Genomic DNA, 21,542 nt, shown 5'->3' on the forward strand with positions numbered 1-21,542 from the left:
TATGAAGTTGTTGCCACACATGGAGTCAGGAAGGAGAGCATGCCTGTTTCCTGTGTGCTGCTGAGTTTTACTTCAGGTAGTTGTGAGTTTTCCCTCTGGGACCTGTTGAGTTTGAGGGCTGTCCTTGGGGATATGAGTTTGCCAGCTGGCTGGAGCCAGACAATTGACAGCTCCTTCTTTGCTCTCATGCATTTTGGTATTTTCTCTGGAAAAGAAAATGCCTTTGACACAGTGTTATTTTCTAGAAGATTTCTTTGCTTTAACTTTGTAAAGTTAAATCGGTCATTTGAGGCAGGTAGAACGAGGTCCAAGTTATTTAAGCCTAAATGCAAAGAGTTTCATTTTCCCCTCACACCATATCAGAAATGGCATATTGAGGGAGATTGGTTTACTCATCACTTTGAATGTTTGCCAGTTGTCTTTCTGGGATGGAGGGTTTGTGCAGCACTTGGGCAATGAAAGTCTGAGTGTGCTTCATTTTATGTTAGGCAGATTTTTGGCTCTAGTGGTTCCAATGTCGTAAACACACTTAAAGGGGAACCTTTGTCCACTGAACTGGAAAAAGTTGTAGCCAGTCTGTCTCTTGTTTCCCACCATGCGAGGCTGGCTAAATTTTGACAACAGAATGATGGTTTGGATTTTGGAACATGGTTGTGGTTTTACTGCTTGAGTGACTTTGAACAAGTCAGTCTTTACTTTTTGGGGTTGTAACATTGCGATAAAAAAGGATATACACCTTGTGGATATGAGGTTAGAAAAATGGTTCTTGGACAAAAGAAAGCATTTACTATCCTTGGATGAAAGCTGATACTTAAAATGCAAAGCAGCATTATTCCAAGCCTTTGGTTTTTTTAAATAACAAGGTTTTTCTAGCATGCAGTGGGATAGTCAGCTCTAGCATATCATGACATGCTGAAACATCTGTCTGCTATGTATGCCTACCAAGCTAGCTTTCACATATGCTTAGTGATACTGAAGTAGAGCCTTCTGGTAGGGCCTTTAGTGAGCCAAATGGACATAGGGTTATTCCCAGATATTGTGACTTGTCAGGGGACGTTTTAAGAGATGCTATTTTTTATTTTATTTTATTTTTAACAAGGAATGTATTAACTCTTATTGTACAGCAATTAAATCTTTTACAAACAGTAAAATTCATTAAACTTAACAGCATGAATCAGGTAGTTGAGAAGATAATTATAGCCGCTTCCTTGGGAACAGAGCAACTAGCCTTTGGAAGATGGGCTTTTCAGGCGCTGACTTGATTATATTGCTACTTGCCTCAGGCATGGTTTCTAGCAGATTTATTTTATTATCATGCCAGAAAACAGCCTTTGAAATATTCAATTTTATGTTAGCTTAGCAGTTTCCCCATCTGTCCCGCTGTTCTAATTTGAATTTATTAACACTTCCAAACTAAAAAGTTCACAGCTTCCATTAATACGTCTGTATTTTCTAATGCTTGGTGTGCATTCTGTCTATTTGCAAAGAAGTCTGGTAAGAGTTGCAGCTGCAATGTTGACTCTGCGCCAAAACTTTCCCTGTGAACAATTTAAAATTTGTGTAATTGTTACAATTACTATACTTTTTTCCTCACTAATATTAATAATGATTAGCAGATTGTGGAGCTGTAGCTAGAGCATCAGCCAAACTTACAGATAAGAAGGCTGAATCCTGTTGGAACTGATTTTAAGATCTCACCTTGGCTGTTACTGCATTACATAAATGCAGATGCATGTAGAAGATGACCCATGCCAGAGATGTGAGCTGAGCATTGATCTGTTGATCACCTTTCCATTTTGCAAGCCAGAATTGTTTACATTCAGTAAATGCGTTCTTTCCTGATCGACCTAAGCCCTCCTTCCAGCTCATGTGTGTTGCCTGGTGGGTCTTCTCCTATTTAGTGACTTGGCTGACCTCTGGGAAACAAAGACAGAACATCATTCTTTATGCAAATAATCTAAAAGACCTCTTTTTCTGCCATCTGCTGTCCCTTTAATGATAATCCACAAACTCTAGAAATACAGATCTCAAGGCCAGCTTTTCCAATCTGCTAAGCAAAAATTAAGCACTTACAGATTTCTGATTAGGCACAGGTTTTCATGGTGGTGATGACTAATTATACTTCTCACCTAATTTTTTTCTCAGGGATTTTTTTTCAAGCAACACAAATAATGAACACTTGTGTTTGCAAGTGGTCACTGGATATGACTCTCAGCAGCTGGCCCTACTGAAACCTTCAGTTTTGTGTATGTACCACTGGTGTGTTGATGTAATAGAGCAGTGTTCATAGCTTCTGGTGTTTTTAATTGCTTACCTACAAAACCACCATAATTCGATTTTAGCCATTTTGAGTGTGAGAGAAGGCAGGAGGTAAATGTATGAGAGAAATTGGTTAGCAACAGGATAAAAAAAATCTGCATTTCTTTAAAAAGAAACAAAAACTTGTCTGTCAGTGGGATCAAGACGAAATAACTCTGGCCACCCTTCTTTTGAGTTTTAACAATTTGTTATTCCCCCTTCAGTAGAGTTCCTCATAAGTCATCTGTTCATAGTCTCCACTTTCTTGTATTCTGCTCTGAGCCTCATCATTTACTTGGAACAGAGCTGTAGCTGAGGGGCTGGGCAGGACCAGCTCCCCTGCAGAAAGGCAGTCTGTTGCATAGAGTACACCAAGAGATTTTGTTGTCTTGTGATCAGACACAAGAGTAAAATATATTTCTCTGTTTAACAGCAGAAAGCACTTGGGCTGTATTGTTCTTTTGGCTGGCGAAGTATAGCACAGGTAGACAAAATCAAAAAGCAGGAGTGCAGCAAAGTAAGTAGTAAGGTGAGAGGATCTGATCTTTTAGGCAGTGAACTGCAGGAACAAGTGCACTCTGCTTTTGGTTGTCTTGCTGTATGTGCAGTATTAGAATAGGTGTACCATTGAGCAGTCCTTTTATTCAGCAGTTGCAGGAAAAATGCATTGACAAATTGATAACTTGCACAGTGTGATTATACTTGGAGATAAATATACAGTAATTTATTTATGTAAGCTATTTTTGTTTGTGATCATCACAGGGTTTAATACTCTTTTTCCAGCAGCAGTGCTTTAATGTAGCAAGCAACTTCTGTAAAATATTAGTGTCTTTGTACATACATGAGAAGCCGTACTCCGTTAACCTTTGTTCACAAGAATTGTCTCTTATCACACATTACTTAGTTTGATATGTAACTTGGAAAAAACCCTGTGTTAATTGAAGGTACTTGCAGTATTAAAATGGTAGTAAGAAATTGCTGACAGATCCAGACCAGATAATAATTTAATGAATATATAAATGTTTTAATTTAGGAATGGAAATGTTTTAAATTAACCTGAGAGCATATAATAGACATTTCTGGAGTAAAATGGACATGGTCTTAAAAGTCTTTTTGATAATTGTAATTCTGCATTCTGTAATCTTAAAAATGCTAAGTCCTTTGTATTGGTTGAACTGTGAAAATTAGAGCACTTGTTATTCTAGGAGATGCATGTATGTGTTCTGAGAACTTGTCAAGTTTAGCAGCTTATTTACATACAGTTACCACACAGCAGTCAAAATGAATGTGTCTGATTACAGACTGGTTTTGTTGCTTTGCACTGAGGATGACTGCCCTGCTCTCCAGGAAATAACATTGTGTGACTTCTTGCATTTAGCATTTAGTAATGTAAAGTAAGTTACACAGTGATGGTAAATCAACAATAATCCATTGCATAACTGTGCTGAGTTTTGTACTGTTTTAATGTATTCTGTAGATGATTTTACATACAACTGTTGAAATACGTTGCTTCCTCAAATACTTTACTTGAGGGAGAGGAGACTTGGAATCTTTCTGCTTGTGTGTTTTGAAAGCAGTATAGCAAATGCTTGTTCTAGCTTGTGGTGTTAAGCTGAGAGGTTATGGTGGTAGTCTGTAAGGGGGAAAACAGCTTCAACTCCTTTTGGGAGAGCAGTTAGGAAGTCAGTGTGTACAGCACTGTAATTGAGTCATTCCAGTTTGTCAGCTTGGTGGAAATGGGCTCCAGTAGCACTTGTGAAACTTGAAGGCAGGGTGAGAGATCTCATAGGCATTGGCAAATCACTAAGCATTTCCTGTAATCTCTTTACCCTGCTATACCTTGCCTTCTTTATATCCCTTATGCTTTATTCTTTCCTGTATCATCTGCTTTTTCCACTTTATGCTGGCTCAGCCTGGTGCCCTCTGTTTTCCTTTTCTTGGCCTGGCACACCTGAGTACTACCAGTGGCTGGCAGGCCAACCTTCTGTTGACATAGTCTTAGATTTATTTATTGTTATTCTTTTGAAATAATGCCCTCCTTCTCATTCACTTCTGAGGAAAAAATAAATGAAAAATCAAGAAAATATAATGCACAAGAACCTTGGTCTAAATGTACAGCACTCTAACAGAAAGTACTGAAGATTCCTTGTTTACCATCTTCCTCTTTGTACCTTGCACACTAACAGAAAGGATAAGTTCAATTAGAAGGGTTTGATTAGAAAGGGTTAGACTAGAAGGGTTCAATTAGAAAGAAATTCAAAAGTAAACCAATAAAATAGTGAACTTTCAGCAAAAATGCCCAAATTGTTCTTTGCAGATGTTCATACAATCTCGCTGTTGGGAATGGGGAACAAAGAGAAAAGACAATGCAGAATGAGTGACTTGCAATGCTCAAGTCTTTTTAAATATGTATTTTTCATGAAAAATGGTTAAACAAGAGGTCTCCTCTGAGTTTAAGCTTTCATTTAATAAGTTAAATAGTCTTACTTTTACTTTTTACTTAATAGTTAGATCATCTTTATCAAAGTCAGCATAGCAAATCACTTAGTATGAGATATGCTTGAGATGGTTTTTCATCTAACTATCAGCACATATTTCTGTGTGCCATGATACTGTGTTTTGTATCAATAATCCTTCATTAATGTAGAGCAATAGCTTCTTTGGATTGAAGATAAGGATTTTTTAATTTTTTTGTTCCTTCAGTGTAGAAATGAATTAAATGTTTCAGGGGGGTGGAATGGAATCAGATGCGTTAACAAAGAACACTGTTAACTTAGGTAGATTAAAGGATCTGCACTGAAGACTTCAGGTATAATAGTTCTGTGTTTATTGCCCCTTCAGCCTGCTTCAGTTTCTGTCTAGATATGTGTCACTGTAAGAACTGGATAATAACTAACCAGATGGGTATGAAGACTTAGTATTTGAAAGAACACTTGAAAATTTTTGTGAAAGAAATTGTGTATTACCTAGACATACTCTATTGCTACTGGAAAAGGAAAATTTAAAGGTGTTAATGTTCATCTTCCCTGCAAATTTAGAATGTTGAGGGTATAAAATGCACTGTTACAGGAGGTATTTGGTAGCTACACAAGCTGTATCTCTGTAGATAGGCTCTGTACACAGAATTACAAAGGCCTTTGTTTGTTTTGCTTGCTCACTCAGGGTTTTTTATATGTCAGTCCTTTCATCTGATGAGTATTTGAGACACTGTTTTTAAGGGGAAGGAGAACAAGTAAGAAGCAACACAATTCAAATAAAGTAGTTGCCCTTAATTAGTTCAGAAAGAGTTCAAGGTCTCCTAAATTTGGCTAATAAACTTAAGATAATAAATCAGATAATTGTGTGTTCAACGTAAGTGCACACTAAACATGCAAGTACACAGTGACATGACCTTGTATGTTTTTTTACCACTTGAGGTTGATCTCAGATTTTTTTCCCCTGAGGCTAACTAATGTATATGGTACTGTTGAGAGGATATCTGATGGACAGCAGTTTTATTTACACTTAAGATTTCATGATGCAGAGTAGAAGAGTATTTTGTAAATCTGTTCTTGGTTTATCTTTAGTCTGATAAAAGGGTTCCCAGCTCACCGTGACTTTCACATGTAAATGTCTCCAGCTGTGAGCTGGTAAGCAGCATTTCAGAAGCTGTCCACCATGCAGCCAAGGTATACTGTTGCCCCCCTCCCTAGTACTATTGCAAACTGCTGAACTGTTTAGCACAAACAGATCCACCTTGTTGTGAGGTAAGGAATTTGACCTAGCTTATGTGAATTATTCAGCCAAGATCCCATCAGTCAAAGCCTATATAAAGCTTCACCTGTGAGGCCTCAGTTCTAAATCAAATTGACAGAAGTTAGTTTCTACGACAATACAATCCTAATGTATCACAGGTCAGAAAAAGAACACAAATGCTAAAAATCTGCAATTCAGAATAATAAACCAATTGATTTCTGGTTGTTTAAAAGACCTTTTTGGAAAACTAGAAATTCTTATTTCAGCTTCTGCTGTATATCTTTCAGGTATGTAGCATGCTATACTTTTTCAAAATCAGATAATGTGAGTGGAAAAGTTACTTTCCCTCCCTCACTGGTTACACACATGAAAGTAGCAATGCAGATAAATACTGCAAAAGGAAGATTTTTAGTGTCTAGTACTTTTTGTATCTAAAGCTTTACATATGCCATGAATTCTTCTTTAATGTGATGATATCTTCATGCTTCCATAGATTTCTTAAAGCTCAATTCTTGGTTTGTGAGCAATACTTGTTAGTGATCTGTTGTTTTGATATGGAGGAGGTTTTGTTTTGATAATGCTGTTTTCTAATAGTAGAGTTCAGGATCAAACCTTGACCTTCCTAACTATGGTTCAAAATCATCTGATGTCTGTCATGAGTTTTTAGCCTATTCCGCACACTCAGTTTATTGTAAATACTGTTTTGATAGAAACAAGACCAAATTTTCCAGAAGCTTACATTTACAAGAGTTAAAATTCTCTGGTCTATATGGACTGGCTTTCCATTTTTTACTTCTCCTTGAGATAAGTTCACTCTATCAGAAATCTTTGTGGAAGTAATAATGTCTGAAACCCTGCTTCAACAACCACAGGTCTCTGAGAGGAGTAGCATGAACTAATAGTGTTATAATTACCCTGCTGCAGGAAAGGTTATGGATTTTGTAGAATACTGAGTCATAAACGTTGTGTTGGCTGTTTGAGTACATTAAATCATTAATTGAAACTATGGTTTGGGATAACAGAAGTAACAAAAATGTGATTGGGGCTTACATACCCATGTTAATTCAAGTGTTGTGTGCTTTTTTTTTAAGCAGGTAATTAGAAACTGTTGCTCTGTTGCTTCTAGCTACTGCTTAAAAAGTCTCCATACCATACAGTGGTGTTTGTGTTTCTTGTGAAATTCTATAATGTCTTTGGAATGTTTTGTAAACAGTGCCTGTGAGATGTGCATTGGAAATAGCTAAAAATATTTAGCCAGTTAGCTTCTTGTGCACTTATTTTTTAGGCAAAAATCAGATTTTTCTTGCAAAGCAAATGACTTGTTAAGGAGTTGAAGAAAAGCGACTGAATTATCAGCCTGTAATGCCATTAGTTTTGTACTTTACAAAGAACACTTGGTTTTTAAACCTTGGACAAACAGTAGCTCCTCTGCTACCTAAAGAGAAAGATGTTCTGTCTTCAAGTAAAGCCATGATCTGTGATGATTTTATGAGAATTTCTTAAATTCATATAATGTGACCGTATGATATTTCTTGATTTAATTCTTGCACTGACTATGGTAAGACCCCATTTCTCTATTTTCATGCTGTTATGATAGCAAACTCTGGTGATTTCAGTAAAACTGGGAGGCTGTCCTTCCCTCCCACGCTTCCCTCCCGCTGTCAGTGGTGAGGAGTCCTTGTCGACTTCAAGTAACTTCTACTTTACTCTTCCTGGAAGGCTGCTTGTAAACAGAGTTGTATCTCGCTCCCTCCCCATTGCTTAGCTGTTACTGGGAATGCAAACAAACTGGTTTTGCTATTTTTATGTGCAACAGATGGGCAATTTCTGCTGGTGTAAGATTTCCTTGACAAATGGAAGTTCAGTGTAACAAGGTGCCTTCCTACGCAACTATTTGTCCCTCTGACCTGTTTGGACTGTTCATCTGGCTTCGGAACTGAACAGTGTTTTTTGGCAATCTTTAAACATCACATTTAAATGCGTATTTTTTGTCATAAATGTTGTTCTACCCTAAACGAGTTTATATTTATTTTTGAACTGACTGTGTTGGATAAAGATGAAATCATAAATGGATTTCAGACTGATAGTTTGGTAAGGATGAATGACGGTGTGAAGCTTATTGTCTTTGTTGGACATCATCCAAATAATGAGTTTAATTTTCAGAAAGATCTACAGAAAGAGGTGAACTTATTGGAGAAGATAAATTTACATTTGAGATGTGAGGAAATAGTTTCTCACCTAGTCCACCATTTTCTAATCAAGAAGGGTAGGGAATATGGAATAAAGGTCTAATAAGGTGATGTTAAGGCAGCTTTATTTAGATATATGTAGGAGATGGGGGGAATGGAAAGTGGTACAATATTGAGGGTTATGTAATTAGTTTTTTGGCAAAGAGAATCTAATGTTATTAAGGGAATATCTATAGTGAGGAATATGAATGGAATATGGTGGGGAATCTATGAATAAGGTTAAGGCTATGTACACTAGAAGTAAAAAGAGAGATCCTACTGATTTTGAACTGGCACTAAGGTTGTGTAGTTATTATACATACTTAGTGTATCCTATACATATTTATAGAGAGTGTATAAACCTGCTATCTCTTTTAAACACTGTGGTCTGTGCTGATAACTGATGGATGATAAATTTAACAAATCTTGGAATGCTGAGAAAATTTGCTCAGGCCAGGAGCATGCTAATGTTGGGTTAATATTAAACAATAACAACAGTGAAGTATGATGCTCCAGCCTGTTGATTTAATCAGAAGCTCTCTTTATCCTAAAGTCCACTGTATGGTAAGCAAAAGGTAGGAGAGCATGATTTATAGTTCGTAGAGGAAACTGTTGTTGATAATCATGGAAAAAGCATCCAGTGTTGCTTGGGCTTGTACAGAACTGCCAGTCCGGTATTCTGGTCTTTCTGAAATATTGGCCAATGGTCCTGTGGCAGGTGGAGTGCTGCATCTATAGAATCATAGAATCATAGAATAGTTAGGGTTGGAAAGGACCTTAAGATCATCAAATTCCAACCCCCCTTGCTATGGGCAGGGACACCTCACACTAAATCGTATCACCCAAAGCTTCATCCAACCTGGTCTTGAACACTGCCAGGAAAGGTACATATAGCTGGGGAGTCTGAGAACAGCAGAAAGAGAATATATGCTTTCAAACTGCTTCCGAGCACATTCAGTGATGCAATTAGGAATTTAAGTGTGTGGTAAGGATTGGATAAATTCTGGAAGATGATGGCTGGGTAGAAGCTGTCTATAGTCCATAGCCTCACTGATGATTTAGCTGAATTAACACTATATTTCCTTTTGTAGTACCAGGCAGCAAATTCTGTTCTGGGGAAACTGTTGGTACCTTGAACAGTTTCTTTTCAAGTTATGTATACCTTTTATTATGTCCAGTTTTGCAGGAAAAAATATAATAAAAATTAAATTATTCTGGGTTGTGTTAGTAGTAAAGCCAATGAATATGTTGCAAATTCTTCAATATCAGGATGCTCAATACCAATACAGTGGGTATAGTTTGTAAAATGTTAAAGTGTGCACTGTGCTGAAAACATGGAGAGTATAGTTGCCCATTTTGATGTCAAGGTCAAATGAACACTATTTAGAATACAGAACATGAAATTAAGGGGTTGGCTTTTTAAAATTTATAACTTTTGTGAGTTATGTGCGAGGTCTCAAATTATTCATGTCCTTTAGAGCTTGAGCAGTCCTATTGAATATTATAACTCATTGTGAACACCACACATGCTCTGGTTTTGTACTTTAAAATTGATAAAGCTAATGTATGAATAGTAAAATATTTATCTACTTTTTCTTCTGGGTTACTTAAAGTGAAAGTTGTTGGAGGCACAGTTTGAGATAAGCTGGCTGCAGCAAATCTGTTATTGTTTTCTGATTTGTTATTTGTGTTACTGACTGTGATTTTCTGTTACTGAAGGCATTTCAGACTGGGTGGAAACACAGTTTATCCATCTTAATGTTATTATAGATACATTTGTTTCCATAAGGAGGGAAATAATTCAGAAGATAAATATAATAGTTCAATATCCCTTTAAGCTAACCTTGCTTTACACACAGGACCTTGTCTGAGCTTGCCTGATTCCCATCAGAGGGAAGATGCTCATCCTTGTAACATCTGATAGCTTTTTCAGAAAGTGGCAAATACTGGCAGAAATCGTAAAGTGGATATTCCATAAATTGATATATATTGTGAACAGAGGTGGAAAGTAAGAGTCATTTTCGGTATGCTCATGGGAGTAGGGAGGGAGAATGTAGTTATTAACAACATTTTAAGGAAAGTGCATCAGGAGTGGAGGCTCTCAAGTCTTCTGAAGGTCATCAGTAGCTCTGGCCTTCACTTGTTCCGTAATCAGGCCACATAAAAGGGTAAGAGTTTTAATTAACAACAAAACAAAGCAGCCCCCTCCAAAAAAAAAGAAGGTGTGGGGAAGTAAGCAGTGCAGCACTGTGTAGCTTTATGGAAAGGGGATTATTAAAATCACGGAAGCAACTTAAGGTGTTCACTCCTTAGTGTTCTATATTATTAAATCTAAGGTGCCTTAAAAATATTCCATAGGGTTGAGCTGCTGGTATCAGCAATGCAGAATGTAACAAGCTCATGCTTACAGTCCCTCACTGAAGAATTTAACCAACCTTCTGCTTATATGGGCAGACCTATATTCTACAGAGTTTTTTGTCTTAGACAAGTTTAAAGCACACTTTACTCCCCTGGGTTGTAGAGAAACCTGGATTGTGTTGCCCAATAGCAAGGAGTGTGAAAAGTTGATGAATGGGCTTCTGATTTTGAAAAGAGCTTCAGTAAGTGTGGTGCTCAATTTCCCAAATGGAGCTTTATTTAAAAGAAGAGTTCTGACTCCATCTGGCACCTGTTTAAAACCAAACTTCTGCTTGATGACAGGGGAAGATCTTCCTGGGTGTAGACTGTTGAGAATAAAGACTCAATTACCTATTTAATACTTTGAATCTTTGTATATAAGTTATGATAGGAAAAAATGTTATGTTTATTAATGAAGCAGTATTTCAAAGAAAAAATATACACTTAATGTAATCCAAGTCTGAAAAATAGTTGAGTTGCTATGAAAATTTGGCAGAAAACTGTGTGAAATCATTTAGAGCAAATTTCAGGGGTGTAAGTTGTACAGTTAGCACTTCTCCTATCCTCTCAAATTCTGCAGTGTTTGAAAACTGTAGAACAGAATTTCTTTGAAACTCCTACTGTAGAACAGAATTTCTTTGAAACTCCTGGTAGGAGCAGATGGATTTCTTTTCGAAGGTTTCATAACAAGATGATAATTTCCAGTGGGATTCACTAGAATTCTGAGCTGCATAAAGTGACCTTAATGCAGAGCACTGCATTATTTAGTATCGTTTCCTGGTGTGAGGTGTCTTTTAGTCTGCAGAGATGTATATTTTATTAAAAATAGAAAGGAATTAAAAATATGAGGTGGTTGTGTAGGAAATGCTACTTGAGCAATTAATATTGCTTAGAGGTGTGAAGAGGTTGATGATATTATTATAAGTAACTGTTTATACGTTGTAGAGAAACTTGAGTGTTACAACTTCTGCATGAATTTACTATACACCTGAAGTCCAGGGAGATGGCTTTAATACTGAAGGCCTTTTTCATTAGAGCGTTAATAAGAGCATGAATCTCTCATGCAAAGGACGTTTGAGAGCCCCAGGAACAGACAGCTGGAGTCTGCTTCTATTTCCTGTACAGACTTGTGGGTGATCTCATCAGAAACTGGACTGAGATAAAAAGGTTAAAGATTTAAAGAAAACTTTATCTTTAAAGCACCTAACTCATTTTATTTTGCAAGTCCTATGCAACCTTTAAAAAATTACCCATTACTCTCATGATTGCTATTTTTAGAAAGCCACTGATCAATAGCATACTGCAATGAGGCCTTTCTCCTGACATTCCTGTGCTTATTCTTCAATATTCCTTCTATGTGTATGTAAAGCTAAAGAGGTGCTCTAGAATGGTGGTATTAATCTGTGAGAATTGAAGTTTATGGGAAATTTAGAAGATAACAAAAAGGAAATAGAGCTTTTAGAGTAAACTAATTGTTGTGTGTGTACATATGTTTATATCCAAGTGCATATGTTTATATGCAGTTGCATATATTTATATCCAGGCCACATTGGATTGTTGTTTGTTAGAAATGTTGTGTTAAGACATAGGAACTGTGTTTGTTGTTTGAATCCTTTAAGTTGTTTTGACCTTACGGATATGCATGTGACCTAAAATTTTCATGAGCCCATGCATTTATTAATATCTCCATGAAATGCCTGTCAGTGTATTAAATTTGTAAAATATTATCTATTGCAAAAACTATTTGAATGATATCTTGGTTATTTTAGGAACATTCTTAGGCAAGCTAATATGCTTAGATATATTACCCTTTCAACTCTGATAGAAGTTAGAATTTTTAGTTCTTTAAATAATACATTTTGAGCTAATTTAGATGACAAAACTGGCATTAGTTTCTCAGAGCTACTTCTACGGCTTGTATCTTCATTTTATAGGCACTCCTTATGCAAGTGTTTTCCCAGCCATACACATCAAAAAGCCTAAACCACATTGGAAGCAAGAGTGCTGCATGAATTGTTAGTGCTGAGCAGATGCAGGTACTCTGGGTCCCACCTCACAGTAGGAGTGCACTAAAGCCATCTTGCACTCAAGCCATCTTGCAGTGCTTTTGATGCACTTCTGTGCTTCCTGCTTTCTAATAGCATCGTCTGCCTTCCCATGTTTAAGCATCAGTGACAACTGTGTACAGGGATTGTACAGGCAAAAGCAAAGTGCAGTTGTCATTCAAGTCACCTGGGAATTTATTATTTTTTTGTTTTGATAATATGTTTAAAAATTCCTGAGTAGAAAAAGACAAAATAATATTTCTTCAGAAGTAGGATTAGCTTCTTGAATAATTGTCATACAGTTTTCAATCTGTACGTTTAACCACAGACTCAAAGCTTCAGCCCTGAAGAAAATAAAATAGTAATCTCTTCAGTTTGTATTGTGGCATGTGGTGCAAGGCCCTTGTAAAGCGTCAAGTGAAAGCAGTGTAGGAGTCTGTTGCTTTCAGAATCTGTGATGATTCTGTGAGTGGTAGAGCATCTTAGTGCTTCTACAATACAGAAACCAGATTTTTCTGTCCAACAAATGTGTGTCAAACTGTAGTCCATGGAGAACTGTTTGCATCTTTACCGTTCTTTTAGGTGTGGTATAAAACAATAACAAATGGAAGCTATTAATGAAGAGTTAGTTATCACAGCTTTGTAATCTATTGAATAAGGCTGTTGGGTAAGTAGCCTTTTGCAAAGAATGTGAGATGTATGATGGAGGACCAGGAAACATGACGCAACTGTCATGAGTTACTCAGTTGTGAATAAAACATACAGGAACAAGAGATAGAGGTAAGGCATTTGTTCCTATTTAACTGTTGAGGCTTCACCTTGATTTTGTGTTTTGTGGTTAGTGGGTCAGTTGAGGGACTCAGCGAGACAAGCGGGTCCTTTAGAGGGCTGCTAAAATGATTAGGTTGTTATGAGCGCACATAGGAGGCTAGTGGATAATCTGACAGAGGCCTGTAATTACTTGAAGGGCAATTGCAAAGATTATGGAACGAAGCTGTTCTTGACTGGACCAGAGGAAGTAACAAGTGACAGCAAGTTTTCTAGCCTTGGTTAGTCCATGATGTTGTCAATAGTCTGCTTGTGAGCAGGAGGTTAGGCTAGGTGACCTCTAGAAGTCCTTTCAGCCTACATTTCCCTCATTCTAAGAAGCCAGGGTTAAGCAGTGTAAGAGACAATATAATATGTAATTTGTTACTTCTATTGATATTCAGGTACTACAATCATAAATAGGAATTAAATAAAATGGTTCTCATGGCTTTGGATTAGGAAGAACTCACTAGGCTTTACTGAAAGAGTTTAATAAAATTAAAAACAAAAAAAGGTTAATAAAAATGAGTGATACAGTGCAATTTGGACAGAATGAAGGTTCCAGTATTGAGGAGCTAAGCCTCTTTTTTTGTTTCTGTTCTGTTCTATGTCACTCCTTTCTGTTTCATTCAGTCATTCTATAGTCCTTATCTATTGCAGAATTCTTGACAAAAACTAGACACAGTGTAGCTGCTCACATAACATTTCCATGATGGAAACAGTCAATGCAGCTTTCTGTTTGAAAAATAGCCTCACTGATTTTTGTTCCCTTTTTCTTTGTTGGATAGTTTCTGGCAGTCTTCTGTGCACACATAATAAAAACTGCATTTAGTGGCTCTTGAAGATAACTTTTTCTCCCTTTCATGTAATAGTCATAGCTACCTGATTTTGAATAACAAAAAGCCTAGATGATCAGAATTTTGGCTGCCCTTCGTATCTGTGACTTTTTGTCCTCAGCTGTCCTGATGGTGTTCAACAGAAAATGAGTTGACTCTTAGCTCCTTGGTTATCCTTGACTTTTTATCCAAATGTCCCATGTCAGGTACAGCATAGAGATCTCTAGGGGTTTTGTTCTGATGAGTCGGTAGGGCAACATTGTGAGTATGAGGTACTGCTCTGTGTATTTAGACCATGTCAATTCTGCACCCTTTCGTTTTTTGATTTTTCGCCCTTTTTAACTGATGGAAAAATTTTCCTGGTGTGAAATACTTAAAAAAAAAAAAAGAAAGAAAAGTGCTCATAATAGCTCCCAGAACATTTTGTAGGGTATTCTGGTTTTTATTTTGGAGGTATTCTGTTACTGAGAAACACACTGTACCTCCGAGGAAAAAAATCAGTTTGCTTAATTTTCATTCAACACTAATTTCATTTTTTAGCCATTGTATCAACAAGGGTTTATATTACAAACATTGGCTATATGTGCATGTAACTTGAAGCCTGCCTGGACTTGGAAGCTGAGAGGCAGTGTAATATTTCACAAATTAATTGAAATAATAGTATGCCCTAAACTGCACTTCTTTTATCTTTAAAATGATGAACTAAGAGTGGGAAAACTAGAAAGGTGAAGTAGAATGAATGGTCAGTTAACAAAGCATACAGGAGAGATACACCACAAATAATACAATAGAATATTAAAATTCTTACAGGAATACATGTAGAAAGAGCAGAAGAATAGGGTAAGAGTCAAACGAGTTATTTAAAAGTTCACTGTAATGATTTTCATTTCCATTTCTTCAATCTACCATAAGTTTAATGTCCTTTTCCAAGTGAGTTTACAGATTTCCTTTCACTGGTTTTGAAACCAAGTATATCTGATTAAACAGTCCATCTATATATGCAAATATAAATTCAGATTTGATTAAATTTTCAAGTTTGAAGACAATGAAGTCTCTTTTGTAGTAGGAGAAAGAATGCAAAAATGCTTGCACTTCAAGGAGGAAAGCAGTGTTAGAAGCTAAAAAGAAAGGACAAAATTCAGTTCAAGATATTACAGCTAATGCCATAAATTGTGTTGGGAAGATTCCCCGTAGCTTGGAAGCTGCTCTAACCCATCATTTTGGAGTGATGAGCTGCAAGAGCCTGCATGGATCTGTTGCATTTATGAAGAGCAGAAATTTGAGTAGTGCATTCAAATGCATTTTTTTCTGAGAGGATAAGATACAAGTAGTGTAACGTCTGTTCACACAGATACTGTGAATATCCAAATGTAGGTAGAATACACCATTTCTTCCTCAGGTATGTCCTTTCAGAAATATGGGAATAATTTGATATGCAATATCTGAGTCCTGGGGTTATTCTGAGATCTGACATTTCACCTCCTGTGAAAAGCTCTGTTGGAGAAGGATACTTTCATGCTTTTGTTTGCTTATTTTTACTTGGAGAACATCTTTACATCTTTGGAGTCTGATGGAACAAACATTTATGTCTTTTTGAAGTATTTTCAGATAAGACTTGCTTGCTTTTCTCAGGAGAATAGCCACCTTATTTTTTCACCTTGAGTATATACCTGTTTCTTAATGGATTTACCAAAGAGACAAGTTCATAGGATGCAGCATGGTAACTAGAGGGCTGCTTTGTTAGACTGGTCCTCAAAGAGCAATTTAGTAAACTCCAGTAATTAGCATAAGCATCCTCAAATTAACTTTACATCTTCACATATCTCACAAGGAAAATATGGTAATTGAGAGCTGTAGAAGTATACAAGGAAGCTGACAGGTCTAAGTAGATTGAAATAGCTCTGCTCTAATTAATGATGTTGACAAGCTTTCCTCAGGTTTTCCACATGCCTTTGACTATGGGGCTGTCCCTAACCTCAAAAGCATGTGTATGAGTTTCTTACATCTTTTTCTGCTTTTTATTCAGTCATGCTGGTCAGCATATTGTGACCTCCAAGGTTTCATAAGACTTGTCAAACTGACCATTGATGAAACAAGGAGTTCCCATGTGTCTTCTGTTTTTCCATTTCTTTCCCAACAGCTTTCCCTTGACCTCTGTTTCGGCTCTCTGTAGCCTTTCTCCCATGAGCTAACTTAATGGAATAAAATGATAAAATACCCCCAAACCCAGCTCCGTAGGTTTCTTCTGTGTCAGTGAGTTCACTGGGGCCCTGAAATGCTCCAGTGAGCTGCAGAGCTTCGAGCAAAAGAGTGATACCAGATGGCCAGAAGTGAGAAGGAGGAGGGGTAACTGGAGAAAGGTAGGAGTGGTAATAAGAGACAGGGAGGATTGGAAGCAAGCCTTTGGGTAGTAATGAGACATTAGATTGGCTCAAAGCCTGTAAAGCCGCAGTTAAATTACCATTTGTAATTTTTCAAACAGAAAATAGCTGTGATTTTATGGATTTTCAAGAATGTATTCCAGATGCTATACAGGCACTATCTTTTCATTCCAGGGATATTGGGCTCTCTTTAAAACTTGTGGCTTCCTACTGATTAATTCAGCAGATGAGATGGTTGGAAGATCTTTCACACATCTGAATCTGTAGTGAAATAGCAATTCTTTTTCCCCAGAGATGACATATCATTATTTCTACAGCCTGGGAAGTAGTATCCCTCCAATTTTATGTTTTATAACCTTTGGCTGCCTGATCTCATCATATACCCAGCTCATACTGTATTCAGCTAGAGCTGCCTTAGCAGAACTTCTTCATGTATACTAACGTTTCTTCAGGTGTTTCTAGACACAAATCTCCTATTGATTTATGGCTTCACACCTTTCTAAAATACCTGAGAAGGGGTCTTGTGGATTTTGTATAATAGGAAGCTGTGAGAATGGCATGAATAGAATATGCTGGTGCGTTACACAATTAGATTTAACTATATACATCTTAAGGTGAACGTTGCAGGGATTGTGCTGGTACAGTAATGGGCAAGGGAGTACTGTGTTTGGTGGATATAGCTCACTGGTGTAAAAACTTACTTGAGAGTATGGTCAATTGTTACCTGCCTAGTAGGAACAACACTTTGCAAATTGTATCTTTCATGATGACCAGCCTGTAGTTTGTCAGCTCTGCTCCTTACAGAACAGACAGCTTTTGATTTCAGATGCCTGCCATGCTTTCCTGTGCTGCTGGGATACCTTGATGAGCAGGTGATCAGTGATGATCTGACTTCTCTTGCTTCTATCTAGCAAAGAGTGAATTACTAATTACTTCTGATGTCACAGTTTGTTTTCCATTGGTCATGACCCATCTTTTTTGCTTTCACTTTTTTCTTTATTTTTATTGTTTTCCCTGGTTTTGAACCTCAGGGAGAACTCCATAACTCTTTTTCTGTGGTGATTCCACCCCAGTAACTGTGAGTCATGAAAAAGTGGTGCAGGTGGTACCGCAGCTTCCTGCACTGGCTGTCATGATATCCAGCACTCTTGCCATACACACAGTGCTGATGTAGCAAACACTTGCAGGGGACTTTTCTGGAGGCCCAGAGTATATTTCTTTATCTCTGTCATGTTACCAACCAAATTTTTTGTGAGCCCAAAAATCAAAAGTAAAGAAATCATGCAACAACATGTGACATAAAATTGTGAGCAGAATTTTGCAGTTTGGTTCCTAGCAACACAAGTAGAAATGCATGTGAGGCACAAGTTTCTCCCCATCCTGGTTGCATCCTCACATTTGCTTTGTAAATACATTGAACATATTTCATTGATAATACACTTATGATTGCAATGACAATGTCTATCCAATGGAATTGCAATGGAGCATAATCTAAAATCTCAGGACAGACCTTGTATGAGTCCTCTGCTGTATGCGGCCTTTTTTTTATGCCCCTTTTTCTCTCTCTTTTTTTTTTTGTTGTTCCCCACTGTTGTGGTTTAAAACCAAGTCCACACAGCTTGCCTGGTTTAAAACCAAGTCTGCACAGCCTGCATGGTTTAAAACCCCACCTCAGACTCTCGCAGTACCACACACCCCTTTTCCCCCCCCACCTCCCCACTCCTGGAGTGATGGGGAGGAGAACCGAAGGAATGTAACTCCCACAGGTTGAGATAAAAACCAATCCAGGTATAACACAAATCACTACTGCTACCACTAATAAAAACAATGATAGAGGAAATAAACAAGGAGAGAGAATACGATACCACCCGCCGAAACGAGCCCAGCCCGGAAGAGAGCTAACTCCCCCCCCTTCCGGCCAACTTCCAGTTACCTCCCCACGCATGACATACTGTGGTATGGAATACCTCTTTGGCTAGCTTGGGTCAGGTGTCCTGTCTCTCCTTCCTCCTGGCCTCCCCTCCTCCCTGGCAGAGCATGAGCTCAGAAAAGGCCTTGGACAAATGAAACATTTGAGCAGTAACTCAAAACATACTTGCTATCAGCAACCGTTCCCAGCCTGAAAGTCAAAACCCAGCACTGCACCAGCTACCAAGAAGGAGAAAAAATGACTGCTACTGCTGAACCCAGGACACTCACCCATTACTTAGGAAGTAGCTCAAATAATTCATTTCTTTTAAAAAGAATTGCTCTAATGAAATGTCTGTTCAAATGTGTATTATACAAGCACTTTTTAGAAGAGTGTATTTCTAGAAAATGTGTCCCGAGTCAATTAAATTGAAAGTTCAAGGTGAGGTTCATGTAGTTGAAAATATAAAGGGTATCTAAAAGGGAAGATGTATTTGTTCCTGCCACCTACTAGATTCCATGAGGTATTATTCTCATCACTATTCATGTTTTTGAAAGATAAAGGCTTTTCTAATACAGTTGCTGTGCTAACTAGATTTTTGAAGGATAATTTTTGTAGGCTTTTGTTAATATGAGGAGGGCTCATTAAACAATACTAAAAGGAGGTGACAGTATAGTACTGGAATGCATATTTAGAGAAGTGTCGGCTTAATAATGAAGCAAAAATTTCCATAATTTCCTTACAATGGTTTTTCATTTATGGTGGGTTTCATGGATTGTACAGTGTATTATGGGTGTAATGAAAATTGACTGATTGAAAATTTAGTTCTGACATTTCCACTTAATTGCATTTTAAAGCAAAAAAATCTCAGTATACAAAATTCTTTATTCTGTGGAGACCTGCACAACTTTAAGAAAGTTAAAAGAAGGCAATGCTTATTATGGAGAATATTCAGCTTAACTTTTTCCCCCCTTGCTCCAGTTATAGTCCCAGAAGATATGGCAAAATGTTAAAGCTGTGAAATAACATTAAAATGCCATTTAATGTGTCAAGGGAAACATTGTTTATTTTTTTTTACCTTGGATAAAAAGATTTGAATAAAAGCTTTTTCTTCTGTAGTGCTCGCAGGTTTTCAAGTAGATGGAGATGGCTGTTGCTAGCAGCAGGTTATACCAGATGCAGAGTTTCCTAGGGATGTGTGCATTGTTTGCTGGAGACAGGTCTTATTGTCTTGCCTCAAGGCATTAGGTTGAGTCTCTAAGACTATTTAAGTAGTGATTTTTGTCCTTCGAGCTAGCAGAGTGTCATATGGTGCTATGTGACATTTTTAGCTAATGCAAGAAGTGGTTGTTTTTTCACTTGGATATGTAGAAGTAGGTGACCTCTGAAGTTTTAGCAAAACCCTTAAAAAAGAAAAAAAAGAATTACAGATTTCAGACACTTGTTGCTAGGTTCCCTGTCTAAAAAAAATGTAATAAATTAGCATTTCATTATGGTTCTTTATCCACAGAAATATTACCAAGGAAGAAGTGAAAGGGTCTGCATTTATATTATACACCTTAGCATGCAGGTAGAGGACCAATACAGCTGTCAATGATGAATGTCTGAAGATTTCCTGAAAGTCCCACTAAAATATAATCAAGTATTTTATAGGGATTAACTGCAGTGATGTTACATATGAGGCAACGGGCATAATAAACTTTCCTGTTATTTCACACTTGCCTGTGTATAGGATATTTATTTTTTCATTTGAAATATCTCATTTTTGTGCTAACACAGGTATTTGGTAGGATGACCTGTAATCTCCTTTAATACTAAAATTTGTGTAATCTTGTGAGATTTCATTTGAGCTGTAGTTTATAAATAAATCCATATTATGAGTACGAAGTGAGAATTGTGAGTAGTGGAACCGTGTGTGATACCAGTCTGTTTTGTGCAGTTTTTTTTTCTTTTTGTGTGGGTTTTGCTTCGGTTTGGTTTTGGGTTTTTTTTGTTGTGTTTTTTTTTTTCTCTCTTCATTAAATTTGCATTTGCTGGAGATCTCCAGACACTCAGTGTTGCATCTTTGTACTTGTTGAGGTCTTTCTTGCGTGCATTCATCTTGGAGACAGCTTGAGCAAGCTGAAGAGTATGAAATTGTCTAAGCAATTGTGTATTTTGGATAATTTTTCTGAAAAATGTTATGACATGTCTTAGCCTGTTCCAACATAATAGTAAACACTTCATGAATCCATACATTGCTGGAGAAAATGTGAATTTACAAGGTTTCTAGTTTGACAGAAGTCTGCCAGGAGGTTGTGACACAGCATGCTACTGTGAAAGATAGTTTGTAGAGCAACCCATAATATGTCACACCTAGCAACTCTGCTAAAATTATTCAGTGCTGCTTTTCTTCACTGGTTTGCACATTATAATGCAGTAGTCATGTTGGGTTAATGTGTTAATGGATGATCTTCAACGTTTAGTGAACACAAGCAGGTTTTGCATCTTCACTATTTTGTATGCAGCCGGTAGTTTTGTTCAGGGCTTCCTGTAGTTTCAAGATTCAGTGATGGCTTGATATTCAGTGTTGAATTGAAAGTGAGTCAAAACATTACTAACAAAATGAACAGTGTTAAGCCATTTAATCTTAGTGTTTTGGTTTCCTACTTGGTGCTAAGGTAGCATCAAAGCTAAGGAATTTTCCAAGTTAATATCCAGACAAATGTTTCTCTGCCAAAGGCAAGCAGTTAAAAGCTTGAAAATGCTCAATATGATTTTAAGTAAACAGTTACTTAACCTTTCTTTTGGTAAATGCACATTTAGAAGTAAATAAAGATTTTCAAGTAAACATCAGAAGACTTGATGTGACTGGTCCCTTCTGACTGGTGCTACATAAATGCTTCTGTTCTGAGCTAGAGTTTCTT

General features: G+C 37.2%; 1 protein-coding gene across 2 annotated transcripts in view; it reads left to right on the forward strand.

Annotated features, from left to right (window-relative positions):
• CDKAL1 (CDK5 regulatory subunit associated protein 1 like 1) overlaps window positions 1-21,542 on the forward strand; it is a 392,981-nt gene that overhangs the window by 91,488 nt on the left and 279,951 nt on the right. The gene's annotated exons all lie outside the window — the stretch shown is intronic.

Source organism: Melopsittacus undulatus, chromosome 1, assembly GCF_012275295.1.
Source record: "Melopsittacus undulatus isolate bMelUnd1 chromosome 1, bMelUnd1.mat.Z, whole genome shotgun sequence".
Taxonomy (NCBI): domain Eukaryota; kingdom Metazoa; phylum Chordata; class Aves; order Psittaciformes; family Psittaculidae; genus Melopsittacus; species Melopsittacus undulatus.